The following is a 19,303-nucleotide window of genomic DNA, read 5'->3' on the forward strand; positions in this document are numbered from 1 at the left end:
AATATCGATCGTCACCGAACATTAAGCGTGCGCATCCTACGGGTTCAGGAACTATGTAGACATGACCCAGACACGTCTCCGGTCAATAACCAATAACGGAACCTGGATGTTCATATTGGCTCCCACATATTCAACGAAGATCTTTATCGGTCAAACCGCATAACGATATACGTTGTTCCCTTTGTCATCGGTATGTTACTTGCCCGAGATTCGATCGTCGGTATCTCAATACCTAGTTCAATCTCGTTACCGGCAAGTCTCTTTACTCGTTCTGTAATGCATCATCCCGCAACTAACTCATTAGTCATATTGCTTGCAAGGCTTCTAGTGATGTGCATTACCGAGAGGGTCCAGAGATACCTCTCCGATACTTAGGGTGACAAATCCTAATCTCGATCTATGCCAACTCAACAAACACCATCGGAGACACCTGTAGAGCATATTTATAGTCACCCAGTTACGTTGTGACGTTTGATAGCACACTAAGTGTTCCTCCGGTATTCGAGAGTTGCATGATCTCATAGTCATAGGAACATGTATAAGTTATGGAGAAAGCAATAGCAACAAACTAAACAATCATCGTGCTAAGCTAACGGATGGGTCAAGTCAATCACATCATTCTATAATGATGTGATCCCGTTAATCAAATGACAACTCATGTCTATGGTTAGGAAACATAACCATCATTGATTCAACGAGCTAGTCAAGTAGAGGCATACTAGTGACACTCTGTTTGTCTATGTATTCACACATGTACTAAGTTTCCAGTTAATACAATTTTAGCATGAATAATAAACATTTATCATGATATAAGGAAATATAAATAACAACTTTATTATTGCCTCTAGGGCATATTTCCTTCAAAATTATGTTGATAATAATTGTTATACTATTGGTGCTATTCATACTATTAATTATAGTACACATGCACGTGCAACGCACGTATCATAATCTACAATAAAAACATCTATTTGAGTATATTTTCTCTTCTAGCGAGTTTTTTACCGACCCATTCAAATCTGTCTTATGCTCAGTGATATGAGCACGCGTGTAACATACGACCCATAAACATGTCTTCATATAGCATTGATGATCACATAATTCTATTATAATTTGTTACATAATTTAAAAAACACACAACTAAACACCATTATCTCTTGAAGGTCCATTTATTGATACGATCTATGGTGCTTCATCCGATGAATGGGATATTGGTTTGAGCTTCGTTCCCTTCGTACTTTAAAATATATATCAAAAACTTCCTCGTCAACTTCATTTCCTTCATACTTTAAAATATGAAAAAATATGTCTTACTCTAGTAAAGGGACATCATCAATCATACCGATGAACAAAGTTACTCTATTAAGTCATCATTTGTTGGAGTGACAGTCGGTGAAAGGATAAATGATTGTGAGATGAGCTCAACTTCGGGTGATATGTTCGATGTTTTTTGGGGGGGGGGTCTATCAATAATCATTCAATCTTTGGGGTCTGTGTTGTTTCCGTCATCTTTCAAGTCTTGATTTCTTGTAATATCATCATTTTATTCCTAATCCACTAAAATGACAGGTAGTTTTGTTCTAAAATATGTCATATGATCCTATAAAATTTTATGGGTCTATCAGAGTTAGTTAGTTTTGATAGACCCATAAAATTTATATCTCCGGTGAAGTACTCCATAAAATTTATATTACTTTACAAGAGGGAGTATTTCATAAAATTTACCATCCACGCACCACAAGATGACCTACAGGATTACAAAACATAAAATATATTCAGTTTTATTTAATTTTTATAGATATTTATACGAAACTTTTTAAACCATCAACTGATCATCATGATCATAACAAGCCGTGATGATTAAAGAAATGGCACCCAAAATCGAACATGCGCTATAAAAGAAAAGTATTTTTCTAGAAGATGAAAGAAAATTGGTTTGGACAACGCCACAGTCACTCACAATCCTTCTCTGGACACTGCTAGTATATACTGTAGTTGTACTAAAAAAAGCCAGTCATTCCACCGCCCCTGTCTTTTCTCCTCCCTTCCCTAATCTTCCATGGTCGCTAGATCCCTCCCTCCATAGCCGGTGCTCCCTGTAAGGCCGCCCCTCCCCTTCGTCACCCACGCCGGCGGACGTGCATGCCCCTGCTCCACCTCACTCCTCCTTCAAATTCGGCCGTCGAAGTGCTCGAGGAGGCGGTCGAGCTTGGCATGCTCGCCGGCGACGCCGACCCCTTACCGCACACGCCGGACTACCGACCTCTCAGGCGGGGGGCGCACGCCGACCCCAGGAAGAGAGAAGCGAAGATTTTGTGCCGGCTTCTTGCTCAGCTGGGAGTTTGAAGAGGACGGCCGTGGCCATGGCCTTGGAGGAGGTGGAAGTTCCCGTCCCCACAGAGAAGTTGTCCACGGATCCAAATCTGTAAGCAGAAAGAAAAGAACCTGATCTTGGATTTCTTCACTTGCATTGTTCAGAGTCATCCTAGTCCACCATACGTTCCCTTATTCAACTGGATGACCGCAGAGACGGCGGAAGGCGGGGTGGTGTTGTGCTGGTGGCCACCGGGAGCTTCAACCTTCCCACCTACATGCACAAGCATGTTTGGTAAGCCGCAGCACCTGTTAAATCTGTTTAGAAACTCTGAAGTGTTGTGTTAATATTAGAACAGGCTGAGAATCAGAACAAACAGATTACATATTACCCCATCTCTTGTTTCATACGTACAGAGCTTGCGAAGGATGAGTTGCAGCAGCGAGGGTAGTCGGTGCTGGGATGTTACTGCCTTAATGGATACATGTCCCTGGTGAACCGATGCTAACAAGAAGAAGGTACTATGCGGAACTGGAAATGTGTATGGGTTTGTGTTAACACCACATTCTCATGACCGAATTTGCAATTTGGGGCTGCTCATGACCTCTTGCCGTCTGCTCACCGGATTCGCCTCTGCGAGTTGGCACGTTGAAGCTCGTCTTTCGTGATGGTTGATCCATGCATAATAACCTGATTTTTCATGTTATCAGTACATGCGTACCATTGGATTTTCGCTGTCACATAAGGTACTTTCAGTTCGGATGATGTGTTCATTTGATGGACACATTCTTGTGTTCTTGATACAGGCAATGCAGAAAGGTCATCAGCGTACCTTGACCATTCTCTCAAGAGTTAAGAATTCTTTTGTGCAAGGACGGCTTAGCTGATCAAGGTATGTGACAATGATTTTTGTTTTTGCAACACAGTAGTGTCTTCTCTCACATTGTTGGATCACCAATTGTATCAGTACTATAACACTGTATATAAATCAGTTGTTTACGACTTGCGTTTTGTCTCAGGAAGTGTCAAGGTAATGCTGCTATGTGGTTCTGACCTGCTCGAGTCATTCAGCAAGCCAGGGGTTTGGATTCCAGATCAGGTACAAAACTTGAACACTTTTTGGTAATAATTGTTATACTATTGGTGCTATTCATACTATTAATTATAAGAGTGATTATGCTAAAGATATGCAAAACTACAAGCTTGGGGATGCTATGTTTGTCGAGAATGACATGTTTGAGAATTTGTTTGCTACAATTAATGTTTATACCAAGCTTGGTGATGCTATGCTCAATGAAAATGATCCTTTTAGTCCCCCTACTTTCAATGATCAAATTTGTTATGATGGTTGCATGCCTCTCCTATTTATGATGATTGCAATAATTATGAAAGAGGGTTTGGAAAAGTGTCAACTTTAGATAATAATTATCCTACTATCTTGGAGGGTGTTGAATCTTATTATAATGATAAAAGTGGATTTGGAGAGGCCTTGAATTTATTTAGTTGATTCCACTATCTTAAAAGAGGTTTCAATTGATTATGATGAGGACAAAGTTGCTACTTATGATGATTATTGTGATGATACTTATGTGATAAAAAGTAGTGATAATTATTGTCATAATTATGAATACCCTTTTACTGAACATTACTCTTTTAATGTGGAAACAATTTATAGTATTTGAGTTTCACATGATACTCCCACTATTATGCATGAGAATAAATTTGCTTATGTAGAGAATAATAAAATTTCTACGCTGTGAATCATCAGAAGAATGCTTTATGTGATATTTATATTTTTGAATTCATTCATGATGCCACTGAAAATTATTATGAGAGAAGAACATGTGCTTTTACATATACATCTCAATAATATCAAGTTCCTCTCTATGTGTTGAAAGTTTTGAAGTTATACTTGTTTTGCCTTCCTATGTTAGTTGATTCTTTCTCCCATAAATTGTTTGCTCACAAAAGCCCTATGCATAGGAAGTGGTTAGGATTAAATGTGTTAGTCATATGCTTCATGATGCTCCCGCTATGTTTCAATTCGTTACTTTTATGTAGCATCATTGAAATCATCATGCCTAGCTAAAAAGGCATTAAAGAAAAGTGCTAGTTGGGAGGCAACCCAATATTTCTACATATTGTTTTTGTGTGTTAACATGATTAAGATACTGTAGAAATCATGTTTTATAGCCTTTGTTTCAATAATTGCCCAAGTAAAGCCTTTGGGATGATTTGGATGATAGTTGAATTGATACTGTGCAAAAACAGAAACTTTTGCACCCAGTGCTGGAATTACCATAGTTCACTGAGATGTGATCAAATTCTTAAAGTTTCACACATGATTTATATAAAAATTTCCTACATTGTCCTAATTTTTTAGAATTTTTAAGTTACAGAAGTATAGTGTTTGTTCAGATCATTACAGACTGTTCTGTTTTTTGACAAAATCTGTTTTCAACGCATAATTTTCTTGTTTTATAGTTTCTATGGCTTATATTGGTCAATATAAATTGTATAAATGATAGGAAAAATAGGCATTATGTAATAAAAAATATGAATATTGTCTTGACATTACCAAAGTGAATCATTTTCTCTTTATCATACTAACCTATCTCACGAAGTTCCAGTAAGTTTTGTGTGATTGAAGTTTTCAAGTTTTGGGTGAGACATTGATATAAGGAGAATAAGGAGTGGAGAGACCCTAAGCTTGGGGATGCCCAAGGAACCCCAAATAAATATTCAAGGAAGACTCAAAAGTCTAAGCTTGGGGATGCCCCGGAAGGCATCCCCTCTTTTGTCTTCAACATTATCGGTAACCTCACTTGGAGCTATATTTTTATTCATCACATGGTATGAGATTTTCTTGGAGCATATTTTCATTTTGTTTTTCCATTTGAATAAAATGCTTAGATCTTAAAGTTCTAAATGAGAGATAGTCCTCACATAGCTACCTAATTGTTTGACTACTCATTGATCTTCACTTATATCTTTTTGGACTAGTTTGTCATTTACTCTTGTGCTTCATTTATATCCTAAAAGTAAATTTTTGAGTGAATTGAATATCATAAAATCGAAAGTATATATGCTCCATATGCTTAGTAGTAGTTTCACTTTGTGTTTGAAAAGTAAAATTTATTGAAGTTTGATAATCACAATATTGGTCATACAAGCAATTCATGAATGATTAGTATATGGAAGAGAAATTTTACATGCAATTATATTATCTTGGACATCTTTTATGATTGTGAATACCCATTAATTATTTTCAAACTTGATCAAATTGGTTGAAATTGTACAAGGAAGACAATGTAATGAGTTATGGCTGGGTATATTTGCATCGAAGTTATATTGTTATGGATCCTCCAACATGTGGTGATTTGTTTATAATATTTGCTAGAAAAAAATTTTGTACTAAGCAGGAATGCTGCTTGTGCATCCAAAATCCTTGAGCCAAGTTTCTTCCATAAAGTGTCCACCATACCAACCTATATACGGTATTACCCTACCGTTCCAAGTAAATTTGCATGTGCCATCTCTAAAATCTTCAAATAAACATATGTTTTGTGTGCCCATACCACTCATAGAGCAACGGGGCGGTCAGTACCATCCATGCTAAGTGGGTTATTCTCATGATGGGTGTTTATTCACTTGTCCTTGCATGAGAGAGGCTGGCAATTGGGATGCCCAGTTCCTTAAATAAAAAATATATAATAAAATAAACCCCCCTAGAAAGTTGACTATTTGGAGGGCACCCATGAATTCGGCTAGCCATGGCTTGTGTTTGTATGGTTGAGGGGGAGTAAACTTTTCATTTCCTCATGCGAACCGCCAATAATGTGTTTAGCATGGAAGATATTGAAATCCTTCGTCGTGACGTTGATAGGAAAAGCACACCACTCAAAATGTATTCATCTCTGTTTTAAGCAATGAGCTCTGGCACCTCTACAAATCCATGTTTCCCTCTGCGAAGGGCTTATCTTTTACTTTTTCTGTTATTTTTATTTTTATTGAGTCTATTTCTTATTACAACCTATTCTTTAGATGGCAAGCATCATGTGGTGGGGAAAGATCTAGGCACACATATACATTCAAATATATTTGATAATGAATTATTGTTGTTGACAATTATCTATATGATAAATGAGTTGGGAGGCGAAACATTAAGCCCCTATCTTTCTCTGTGTTCGATGGATGCCATTTGTTCTAAAAATATGCTTTAAGTACTAGCAGTCATAGAAGACTATATAATAATTGAGTATGTGGAGCTATTACTTAGACTTTACTGAAAATAAGATGCATTGAAATTGTTCCGTGACTAAGAACATAGGTTGTTAAGTGATGTCTACTACACAACCTTTCTTCTTGTAGACTCGTGTTGGGCCTCCAAGCACAAAGTTTTATAGGACAGTAGCAATTTCCCCTCAAGTGGATGGCCTAAGGTTTATCAATCCATGGGAGGCGTAGGATGAAAATGGTCTCTCTCAAACAACCCTGCAACCAAATAACAAACAGTTTCTTGTTTCCCCAACACACCCAATACAATGGCAAATTGCATAGGTGCACTAGTTCAGATAAGAGATGGTGATAAAAGTGTAACATGGATAGTACAAATAGGTTTTTGTAATCTGGAAATATAAAAATAGTAAGGTAACTAGTAACAAAAATGAGCAAAAACGGTATTGCAATGCTTCAAAACAAGGCCTAGGGTTCATACTTTCACTAGTGCAAAGTCTCTCAACAATGATAACATAATTGGATCACATAACAAAACCTCAACATGCAACAAAGAATCACTCCAAAGTTTCTATCGGAGAACATAGGACAAAAACATGCATCAACCCCTATGCATAGATTACACCAATGTCACCTCGGGAATCCACGAGTTGAGTGCCAAAACATACATCAAGTGAATCAATAGAACATCCCATTGTCACCATAGATATCCCATCACAAGACATACATCAAGTGTTCTCACATCCAATAATCAATCCAACATAACGAAACCTCAAAGAGCAAGACTCAATTCATCACAAGAAGGTAGAGGGGGAGAAACACCATATGATCCAACTATAGTAACAAAGCTCGCAGTACATGAAGATCGTGCCAAATCAAGAACACGAGAGAGAGAGAGAGAGATCAAACACAAAGCTACTGGTACATACCCTCAGCCCCGAGGGTGAACTGCTCCCTCCTCATCATAGTGGCCGCCAGGATGATGAAGATGGCCTCCGGTGATGGTTTCCCCCTCCAGCAGGGTGCCGGAACGGGCTCCCGATTGGTTTTTCGTGGCTATAGAGGCTTGTGGCGATGGAACTTCCGATCTAGGGTTCTTGTCGGAGGTTTCTATATTTATAAGAATTTTTGGCATCGGAAACAAGTCAAGGAGGTGCCTGAGGGGCCCACAAGCCCTCAAGGCGCACCCTGGGGGTAGGGCACGCCCCCTGTCTTGTGGACTCCTCGGGACTCTTCTGGTCCAACTCCAGTGCTTCGGGGTATCTTTTGGTCCATAAAAAATCACCGTAAATTTTCAGCCTATTCCGAGAACTTTTATTTCTACACAAAAAACGACACCACGGTAGTTCTGCTGAAAACAACGTCAGTCCGGGTTAGTTTCTAATAAAATCATACCAAAACCATATAAAATTGTTGCAAACATGGCATGAATACTTCATAAAATTATAGATACGTTGGAGACGTATCAGCATCCCCAAGCTTAATTCCTGCTCGTCTCGAGTAGGTAAATGATAAAAGAAAGAATTTATGAAGTGTGAATGCTACCTAACATATTTATCAATGTAATCTTCTTTATTGTGGCATGAATGTTCATATCCATAAGATTCAAAACAAAAGTTTAATATTGAGATAAAAACAATAATACTTCAAGCATACTAATAAAGCAATCATGTCTTCTCAAAATATCATGGCTAAAGAAAGTTATCCCTACAAAATCATATAGTCTAGATATGCTCTATCTTCATCACACAAAATATTTCATCATGCACAATCCTGATGAAAAGCCAAGCAATTGTTTCATACTTTTAATGTTCCCAAGCTTTTTCAACTTTCATGCAATACATGAGCGTGAGCCATGGATATAGCACTATAGGTGGAATAGAATATGGTGGTTGTGGAGAAGACAAAAAAGAAGGAGAAAGTCTCACATCAACTAGTCAAATTAGTGGGCTTTAGAGATGCCCATCAATTAATATCGATGCAAGTGAGTAGGGATTGCCATGCAACGCATGCACTAGAGCTATAAGTGTATGAAAGCTCAAAAAGAAACTAAGTGGGTGTGCATCCAACTTGCTTGCTGACGAAGACCTAGGGCAATTTGAGGAAGCCCATCATTGGAATATACAAGCTAAGTTCTATAATAAAAAATTCCCACTAGTATATTGAAAGCACAAGTGGTCCCTAGGTGATTTTGGTAATTAATGTTTCAACATATCTCTTGTTGGACTAATACTTTTATCTAGTATATTTCAGATAAATTCAACAGTGGCATGGCATGGACAAGAGGATGTGAAACCCCGTCAAAATGCTAAGGACACATGTTGGCAAAAGCTCAAGACTCATCATTTATATTTTAGTGATCCAAGATCACATTGAGTCCATAGGAAAGACAATACTATTAAAAGGGGATGAGGTGTTGCTTATGGTCTACTTGCTCAGAGTGCTTAGTGATATTGCTCCAAATCCCTCAACCATTTTCTCTTCCAAATATGTCCAAAACTCAAATTCAAACTCGGCCCCACCGAAATGATCCATCCGGCGCCACCGAGATCAGTTGACGTAGCCACTGCCAGAAACCCTAGCAATTCGGTTACACCGATACGGATCTCGGTCTCATCGAGATGGCCCTGCAAACTCTTTGTTGCCTATTGCAATTATTTGGGTCTCACCGAAATGTGCAATCGGTCCCACCGAGTTTGCTTGACCAACTCTCTGTTTGCTCTTTGCTGAAATCGGTCTCACCGAGTTCAAGCAATCGGCTTCACCGAGATGAGGTTTTTCCCAAGCCCTAGCTAGCACATCGGTCTCACCGAGTTCTTCTAGTCGGTCCCACCGAGATTCCTAATGTTCACATTTTGAACTGAATCGGTCTCACCAAGTTCTTCTATTCGGTCTGACCAAGTTGGGTCAAATGTATGTAGCAGTTGGATTTTGTGCGGAGGCTATATATACCCCTCCACCCCTTCTCCATTTGTGATAGAGCCATCAGAACGTACCTACACTTCCACTACACATTTTCTGAGAGAGAATCACCTACTCATGTGTTGAGACCAAGATATTCCAGTCCTACCACAAGAATCTTGATCTCTAGCTTTCCACAAGTTGCTTTTCACTCAAATCATCTTTCCACCATAGCCAAATCTGTGAGAGAGAATTGAGTGTTAGGGAGACTATCATTTGAAGCACAAGAGCAAGGAGTTCATCATCAACACACCATCTATTACCTTTTGGAGAGGGTGTCTCCTAGATTGGTTAGGTATCGCTTGGGAGCCTCCGACAAGATTGTGGAGTTGAACCAAGAAGTTTGTAAGGGCAAGGAGATCACGTAGTTCGTGAAGATCTACCCGAGTGAGGCAAGTGCTTCATGAGCGATGGCCATGGTGGTATAGACAAGGTTGCTTCTTCGTGGACCCTTCATAGGAGGAGTGCTTCGTGGACTCAAGCAACCTTACCCTTCGTGGGTTGAACTCTCCATCAACATGGATGTACGAGAGCACCTCCTATCGGAACCATGCCAAAAATCTCCGTGTCTTCATTGCGTTTGCACACTCCAAACCCATCCCTCTACTTTCTTGCAATTAGCATGCTTTACTCTTGCCGTTGCTCATACTCTTGCCATGCTTGCTTGAAATGTATTGTGAGTGCTTAAACTTGTGCTAAAACTCCACCTCAACTTGAAGAAATTAAAAATTACCACTTGTACTTGTTGAGGGTCTAATAACCCCCGCCTCTAGACCCCTCTTCTCGATCCTTTCATATGCGAAAGTGATAAAATAAGAGACTCTCTATCATGAAGAACATGGTGCTACTTTGAAGCACAAGTGTGGAAAAAGGATAGTAACATTTTCCCTACTCTCTTTTCCTCTCATTTTTTATTTTCTTTTTTTATTTGGGCTCTTTGGCCTCTTTTTTATTTTGGGCTCTTTTCCTATTTTTATTTTATGTCCCGAGTCTCATCCCAACTTGTGAGGGAATCATAGCTTCCATCATCCTTTCCTCACATGGGACAATGCTCTAATAATGATGATCATCACACTTTTATTTACTTACAACTCAAGAATTACAACTCGATACTTGGAACAAAATATGACTCTATATGAATGCCTCCGGCGGTGTACCAGGATGTGCAATGATCAAGAGTGGCATGTATAAAAATATGAACGGTGGCCAAGCCAAAAATACTATGCCAACTACATGATCATGCAAAGCAATATGACAATGGTGGTATGTGTCATAATAAATGAATGGTGGAAGTTGCATGGCAATATATCTCGGAATGGCTATGGAAATGCCATGATAGGTAGGTATGGTGTCTGTTTTGAGGAAGGGTATATGGTGGGTTTAATACACCGGCGAAAGTTGCGCGGTACTAGAGAGGCTAGCAATGTTGGAAGGGTGAGAGTGCGTATAATCTATGGACTCAACATTAGTCATAAATAACTGACATACTTATTGAAACAATTTATTAGCCATCGAAATAAAGTACAACATGCATGATACTAGGGGATATATTGGTAGGAAAAGACCATCGCTCGTACTTGACCACCACTCATAAGGAAGACAATCAAAAAATAAATCATGCTCCGACTTCATCACATAACGGTTCACCATACGTGCATGCTTTGGGAATTACAAACCTTAACACAAGTATTTCTACCAATCCAAAATTACTCACTAGCATGACTCTAATATCACCATATTTATATCTCAAAACAATATGCAAGGAATCAAACTTCTCATAGTATTTAATGCTCTTTATATGAAAGTTTTTACTATACCCCTCTTGCAACTGACAAACTACTCCAAAAAGATATAAGTGAAGATCAACGAGTAGTTGAATAATTATGTAGCTATGTGAGGACTCTCTCTAATTTAAAAAAATAAGATCTTGGGATATTATTAAAACAGCAAGCAAAACAAAATAAAATGGCATTCCAAGGATAGCACATATCATGAGAAGGAGCAAAAACTTAGGCTCAACCGAGGCTAATCGATAATTGTTGATGAAGAAAGGTGGGATGCCTACCGGGGCATCCCCAAGCTTAGATACTTGAGACTTCTTGAAATATTATTTTGGGATGCCTTGGGAATCCCCAAGCTTGAGATTTTGTGTCTCCTTAATTCCTTTTATATCACGGTTTCCCTAAACCTCAAAAACTTCATCCACACAAAACTCAACAAGAACTCATGAGATAAGTTAGTATAAATCAAATGAAAAGCCTTATCATTCTCTACTATATAAAATCACTAAAATTATTATTTAACATTGCATACTAAGAGCCTCTACATATTTAATACTCCTATCCTCAAATAGAATCATTAAACGAGCAAACATATGCAAACATAATAGCAATTTGTCTAAACAAAATAGTCTGTAAAGATTGCAAGAGGAATCATAATTCCCTAACTACAAAAATTCTAAAATGTTACCACACTGTAGAAAATTTGTTATTGCTCAACGTGTAAAAATTTCAAGATTTTATCACGTTTTGACTTTCCAGAAGAATTTAGACAATGATAGAAAACTTTCTGTATTCAAAACAGCAACATATAGACTTGCAAAATAAGCATGATGAAGGCTATACTTGACCTTTTTATTGAACTAAAAGATGCAAAAGATTATTCAAAATAACAACAAGCAAATCCTAATAAAAGAAAATGACACTCCAAGCAAAACTCATATCATGTGGTGAATAAAAATATAGCCTCAAGTAATTTTACCGATGGATTGAAGACAAAAGAGGGGATGCCATCCGGGGCATCCCCAAGATTAGATGATGGGTTGTCCTTGAATATTACCTTGGGGTGCCTTGGGCATCCCCAAGCTTAGGCTCTTGACACTCATTATTCTGTAGCCCATCGAAACTTCACCCAAAACTTGAGAACTTCACAACACAAAACTCAACAGAAAACGCGTAAGCTTGGTCAGTATAATAAAGCAAATCACCACTTAGGTACTGTTGTGAATGTCGGTGTCAAAACCGGCTGATCTAGGGTAGGGGCCCCGAACTGTGCGTCTGAGGATCAAAGGTAACAAAGGACACAGGGAACACGAAGTTTACCCAGGTTCGGGCCCTCTTAATGGAGGTAAAACCCTACGTCCTGCTTGATTGTATTTGATGAGTATAGGGGTTACAAGAGTCGATCTACCTCGAGATCGTAATGGGTAAACCCTAGATGTCTGGCCTATATGAATTCTGATAGCTTCTACGGACTAAACCCTCCGGTTTATATAGACACCGGAGGGGCCTAGGGTTGTACAGAGTCGGCTTGCAAAAGAAGGAAATTATACATCCGGACGCTAATCTTGCCATCCACACATAGGAGAGTCCTATCCGGACACAGGGGAAGGTCTTCTACCTTGTATCTTCACGTTCCATCAGTCCGGCCCATATCACACAGCCCAGACACCCGAGGACCCCCTAATCCAAGACTCTCTCAGTAGCGCCTAAACCAGTCTTCAACGACGATATGTTCGGCACACGACTTGTCTTTGGCATTGCAAGGCGGGTTCCTCCTCCCGAATACTTCAAAGCAATCTTCTGAATAAAATAACTGTATGCGGCTCTACATGACAGTCACAACCCTCAACCACGAAGGCAAAAATATTTAATCAAAATAATGCCTGTCAACTGACAACTTTTCCGCGAAACGCCACATCTGGCCTCTTTAACATTTCGAACAGTTTTTTCGCCTCCTACTTCGTGTTTCGAGGCGCGACCTCTATTGACACGTCTTGTCAAAATAGAGATCGAGTCCTCTTATCACGGGATCCTCATCAATATGGGTTTGGGTAATCCAACCGTGCCATTCACACGACCCCTTGGGAACAGGCGAGTTTTAAGGCTCGAGGTGGGGGCGCTTGATATTCACTGCCTATATAAGTGGATAAAGATCCCATTTTCCTCCCCACGCCTTCTTCCTTCTCCTGCTTCCCATCCTCAAGCTCCAGAGCCCAAGCTTCAATCTTTCCCACCGCCACCAACCTCACCAGCCATGTCTGTATCCGGCTCAAAGGGCAAGAGGGAGGCCTCCTCCGTCACGGAGAAGGACGTCAAGGAGATCCAGGAGGTGAGGTACCTATCCGCGGACATCGCACACAGGCTCCCTGCCAAGAAGCAGGTTATCCCAACCCCATAGCCCGGCGAAAGGGTTGTGTTCATCCCTCACTTCCTCCGCGGACTAGGGTTTCCCCTCCACCCCTTTGTCTGCGGCCTCATGTTCTACTACAGGCTAGACTTCCATGATCTAGCCCCAAATTCTATCCTCAACATCTCGGTGTTTATCGTCGTGTGTGAGGTGCTACTCCGCATCCCCCCACACTTCGGCCTATGGCTAAAAGTCTTCAACGTGAAGCCGAAGGTGGTCGACGAGCAGCATGCGGACTGTGGCAGTGCCATGGTGAGCAAGCTTCCCAACACCACTTGGCCTAAAGGGGCCTTCGTGGAGATCGTCAAGGTGTGGTAGCAAGAGTGGTTCTACATCACCGAACCCTGCGGCGCCAGATGAGTGGCCACTCCTGAGTTTAGATTCGGACCCCCTATGCGGCTCGCTTCGTGGACAAATAAGGGTCTGGACTGGGGGTTGATACGTCTCCAACGTATCTATAATTTTTGATTGTTCCATGCCATTATATTATCTATTTTGGATTTTTAATGGGCTTTGATATGCTCTTTTACATTATTTTTGGGACTAACCTATTAACCGGAGGCCAAGTGCCAGTTTTTGTTTTTTCGCCTATTTTAGTGTTTCGCAGAAAAGGAATACCAAACGGAATCCAAACGGAATGAAACCTTCGTGATGATCTTTCTTGGACCGAAAGCAAACCAGGAGACTTGGAGTGGAAGTATGGAACTCCATGAGGCGGCCACGAGGCAGGAGGGCGCGCCAAGGGGGGTAGGCGCGCCCCCACCCTCGTGGGCCCCATGAAGCTCCACCGACATACTTCTTTCGCCTATATATACCCTTATACCCTAGAAACACCAGGGGGAGCCACGAAACCACTTTTCCACCGCCGCAACCTTCTAAACCCGTGAGATCCCATCTTGGGGCCTTTTCTGGCGATCTGCCGGAGGGGGACTCGATCACGGAGGGCTTCTACATCAACACCATAGCCTCTTCGATGAAGTGTGAGTAGTTTACCAAAGACCTTTGGGTCCATAGTTATTAGCTAGATGGCTTCTTCTCTCTTTTTGATCTTCAATACAAAGTTCTCCTCGTTGTTCTTGGAGATCTATTTGATATAATACTCTTTTGCAGTGTGTTTGCCGAGATCAGATGAATTGCGGGTTTATGAACTTGATTATCTATGAATATTATTTGGTTCTTGTAACACCCCCAGTGTCATGCTACAGTAACCCACCGTGATTAAGCTAATCATTTTACTAAATAGTGTTTAATCACCTTTGATTCAAATATCCTTTGAAATTTCCACTTTCAAGTCAAATTCAATTTGCAAGTGAAATATGAAGTTGCACAAAAGTTGCTGCAAAATAGTTCATCTTTTACCCTAAATTCCATAACATTTAATTGTTAAGGAAAACAACATCACCTCCAAGCCAAGATGGACTTTAGCGATTAGAACAGTGCTATTTCACCATTTTAAAATGCTATTTTATTTGTGAAAATTCCAATTAGATTCAATTGTCCCTCAAACTATTTGTGGCAGTGCCAAATACTACAAAGAATTTAAGTGGTCTAGTCCCACCTTTTTCAAGGTATTTTGGTAGCCCATACTTTTCCCTTTGTCTCTGTTTTAATAAAACAAAAAGAAAACAGAAGCCTAAAAGGAGAAAAGGTGAAAATAAAAAAAAGGACCCCCCGGGCCCCTTGGCCCAAAAGGCCAAGGCAGCCCAACTGGACCAACCGGCCCAACCCTTCCCCGGGTCGTCTCTCCCTCTCCTCCCCTGTACGACCGACTGGGAGGGGGCTCCCGCTCGTCCCCGCCGGACCTGGCACCGCGCCCCATACGCCACCGACGGGAGGATAAGGCCGCCCCCCCTAGCGCCTCGGTTCCCCCCTGGCCTCACTCCCGCTCTCATCCACTTCCTCCCTCTACTCTAGAACGCCTCCGACGCCGTTGTTGCCGTCGACCTGGCGGCCATCGTCGCCCCCACGCCAAGCTGGGAGGTCCCGCGGAACCGCCGTCTTCTGCTTCGTCTTCCTCGCCCACGAGCTCAAGCCCAGAGCCACCGCATCGGCCGGATCGATACCATCTCCTTCCTCGGTCGTCGCCGTCGTTCATCATCGATCCGTCGCCTCTGCATCTCCTAAGTCACCAACAGGCCTCCGTGTGCCTCTGTGGTGAGCTCCTCGACCGATTCCCCTCGTTTTCCCCTTCGATCCGTGCCGTTCTACCCCACTGTTCGCCGTGGACCGAGCCCCCGAGAGCTTCCATGTACGTGTGTGTGCGTTCTCTAAGCTGTTGCTGCTCCTTGCACGCTGGTACTGCTGCCGCTCCTGTGCAACGCTGCTACTGCTCCTCACCGCGCCTGCGTCCCGCGCGTGCGGACCTCGCGCCTCTGCGAGCCGGCGCTCGCGCCCGCGCCCGCTCACCCCGCCGCTGGCCGCGCTCACCGCGTCCCGCAGCCACGCCTCGTACGCGTCGCTCCTGCATCGCCCGCGCTCCACCCGTGACCTGCCTGTGTGAAGCCGCGGTCCCTGCTGCTCGGCTGCTACCTTGCCGCTACTTTGTCGATGCTTCATACTGCTGTCGCTACTGCTGACTCCTGTTGCTTGCTTCTGCTATGCCGCTGTTTTGCTTGCTGCTGTCGCCGCTCGTTGTTTTTGCTGATGCTCCTAAGCGTTGCTCCTGAGTGCTAGTTACTGCTGCTTCTACATACTGCAACTTGCCGCTGCATTTTCCTCCTGATGCCGCTGCTACTTGCTGCTAATGGCCATGCCCGTGGCCATGTCCAAGCACATGTGGTGTGCGTGTGTATGCACATCCACCACCGGCCGGCAGTGCAAATTATCTTAGGGACTAATTACTAGTTAGTTTTACTGCTAGCCAATAACAATGGCCCCCACTATTAGCTAATCTAATTTAATTAAAGTCTAGTTAACCATAGGCAATGACACGCGGGACCCATAGGAACTATTCACTGGTTGACCCAGTCAACAGCTGACTGTACTGTTGACTTTGACCTGGCCCTACATGTGATTGACTGTGGCTGGCAACACACTTGGTGACAAGTGTAATTTTACTGTTTTATTTTCGAAATAGTAATAAATCTAGAAATTCATAAAATCTATTAAAACTTTGAAAAATAATATAAAATAATCCGTAACTCGTATGGAAAAGTGTTATACATGAAAGTTGCTCAGAACGACGAGGCGAATCCGAATACACGGTCCATTCGTCCGCCACATGCCCCTGGCATAGCGAACATGCAACCTTTCCCCTCCGTTTTGTCTGTCCGAAAATGCTAAACTTTGGGAAAACTTTCCCGGATGTTGTCCCCCTTCGCAGGTACCGTGTAACACCGCGTTAGAACACCTCTAGCGCTGCTTTTGTCTTGTCTTGCATAGTATTGCACTTGTTTGCTCTGTACTTACTGTTTCTTCCCCCTCTTCTCTCCGGTAGACCCCGAGACCGTTGCTGATGCCGATGTGATCGACTACGTCAACGTCGACCCTTCTTCCCTTTCAGCGGAGCTTCCAGGCAAGCCCCCCTTTGATCATCCCGATATCGCCCATTTCATTCTCATGCTTGCATTAGATTTTGCTATTGTTATTGTTTGCTCCTATTCTGATGCATAGCTTGGTTTTGTAACTTGCTTATTGTTACCTTACCCACTTATCCTAAACTGCTTAGTATAGGTTGGTTAGTGACCCATCAGTGACCCCCACCTTGTCCTTGTTGCCCCTGCTTCATCATCGAAGACCCGATCAACGGGATTGAAGACCAGGCCCTGGCACCGCACATCACTTTCCCTTAGTTGCTCGACACTACTAGGTTACTATCGAGTGCCGAGGGTGAGAACTCATCAGCACTTCTGATGTTAACCCTATAGAGTAGCTATTCGGTCGTGGACATCGAGGGTGATTTCCTCCTTAATCACTTCCGTTACGACTAGTCGTGCAACCCCTCAAGAGTGAACCTCGAGGGTGGTTCCTCTTATGTTCACCTTGATGATTACATCGAGTGGAATCCACCGAGGGTGGTTCCTCAGGGTTCTCCTTGGTGTTAGACACACAGTTACTATGGTTACTATACTTTACATTGAACCATGTTACTAAAGACGGGTCGGCCCTGAAGGGTACCCGCGCGAGCTTAATTACGAGTGATGTGGAGTCGGGTTGACCTGGAGGGTGCCAGCGAGATAATTACGAGGCGTGGCCGGGCATTCCTAGCCCTTGCTGCAAGTCCTCGAGACGGGGCGACGGGGTCACATCTTTCGTGAGTCTCTGCTTGTTACCGCGCGTTCCTAATCCACTACGATTTGGATATTTGATCCGAGGGGCCTCTGGCCTGATAGCACTAACCATCACGTGGGCATAGTATGGGCGTTCTGCGTCGTATGCATCAGCCAAAGCTTAATAGACGTCATGCGATTGAGCGGCGCGCGCCGGGTTGGACTGGTAAGCTCCTGCCTTTTTAAGGAGGTAGCTAGGTCTGCTCACCGGCCGCCCACGCAACGTGTAGGAGTTCCCGGGGCGATGGCCCAAGACCCCTAGGGGCATAGGTTTAGTCCGGCGTGCTTGACCTCTCTATTAAGCCTAGGTCGGGTTGCGGCGTATTGTTTGGCCGAGGCCGGGCATGACCCAGGAAAGTGTGTCCGGCCGGAGTTAATCAAGCTAGTGGGTAAGTTGGTGCACCCCTGCAGGGAAGAAAACATCTATCGATAGCCTGTCCTACGGTAACGGACACTTGGAGTTGTATCCCGATCGATACAATTAGAACTGGATACTTGTGATGAGAAATGAATGGATATGAGAAATGGATAGTATGGCTCTGGGATTGCTTTCTCACAGGGATTCGAGAAAGGATCTCTGGCCAAGGTTGATAACACTACTATTACTTTACATTATGTTGATCTGTACTCTTCTAAATGCTGCAAGATGCTTGAAGATACTTGAAGATGCTAGTCTTCGATAGGCTAGGCTTTCCCCTTCTTTCTGGCATTCTGCAGTTTAGTCCACAGATACAACCCTTTTCCTTTGATATAGATGCATACTTAGATTAGATCTGATGTAAGTCTTGCGAGTACTTTGGATGCGTACTCACGGCTGCTTTGTTACCTCTTTTCCCCCATACCCGATTGTTGCGACCAGATGACGGATCCCAGGAGCCAGACGACACCACCGAAGACTACTGCTACCCCGAGGGTGCCTACTACTACGTGACAGCCGCTGACGACTTGGAGTAGTTAGGAGGCTCCCAGGCAGGAGGCCTTGCCTTTTCGATCGTTGTTGCTTTTGTGCTAGCCTTCTTAAGGCAAACTTGTTTAACTTATGTCTGTACTCAGATATTGATACTTCCGCTGACTCTTGTGTATTCGAGCTTATGTATTCGAGCCCTTGAGGCCCCTGGCTTGTAATATAAAGCTTGTATTATTTTAATTTGTGTCTAGAGTTGTGTTGTGATATCTTTCGGTGAGTCCTTGATCTTGATCGTACACATTTGCATGTATGATTAGTGTACGGTCAAATCGGGGGCGTCACAAGTTGGTATCAGAGCCGACTGCCTGTAGGTGGCCCCCTTTCCAAGTCCTTGGCCGAAGTTGAGTCTAGTCACTGAAAAACTTTTTA

This window comes from Triticum urartu, chromosome 3 (assembly GCF_003073215.2).
Source record: "Triticum urartu cultivar G1812 chromosome 3, Tu2.1, whole genome shotgun sequence".
Classification (NCBI taxonomy): Eukaryota; Viridiplantae; Streptophyta; class Magnoliopsida; order Poales; family Poaceae; genus Triticum; species Triticum urartu.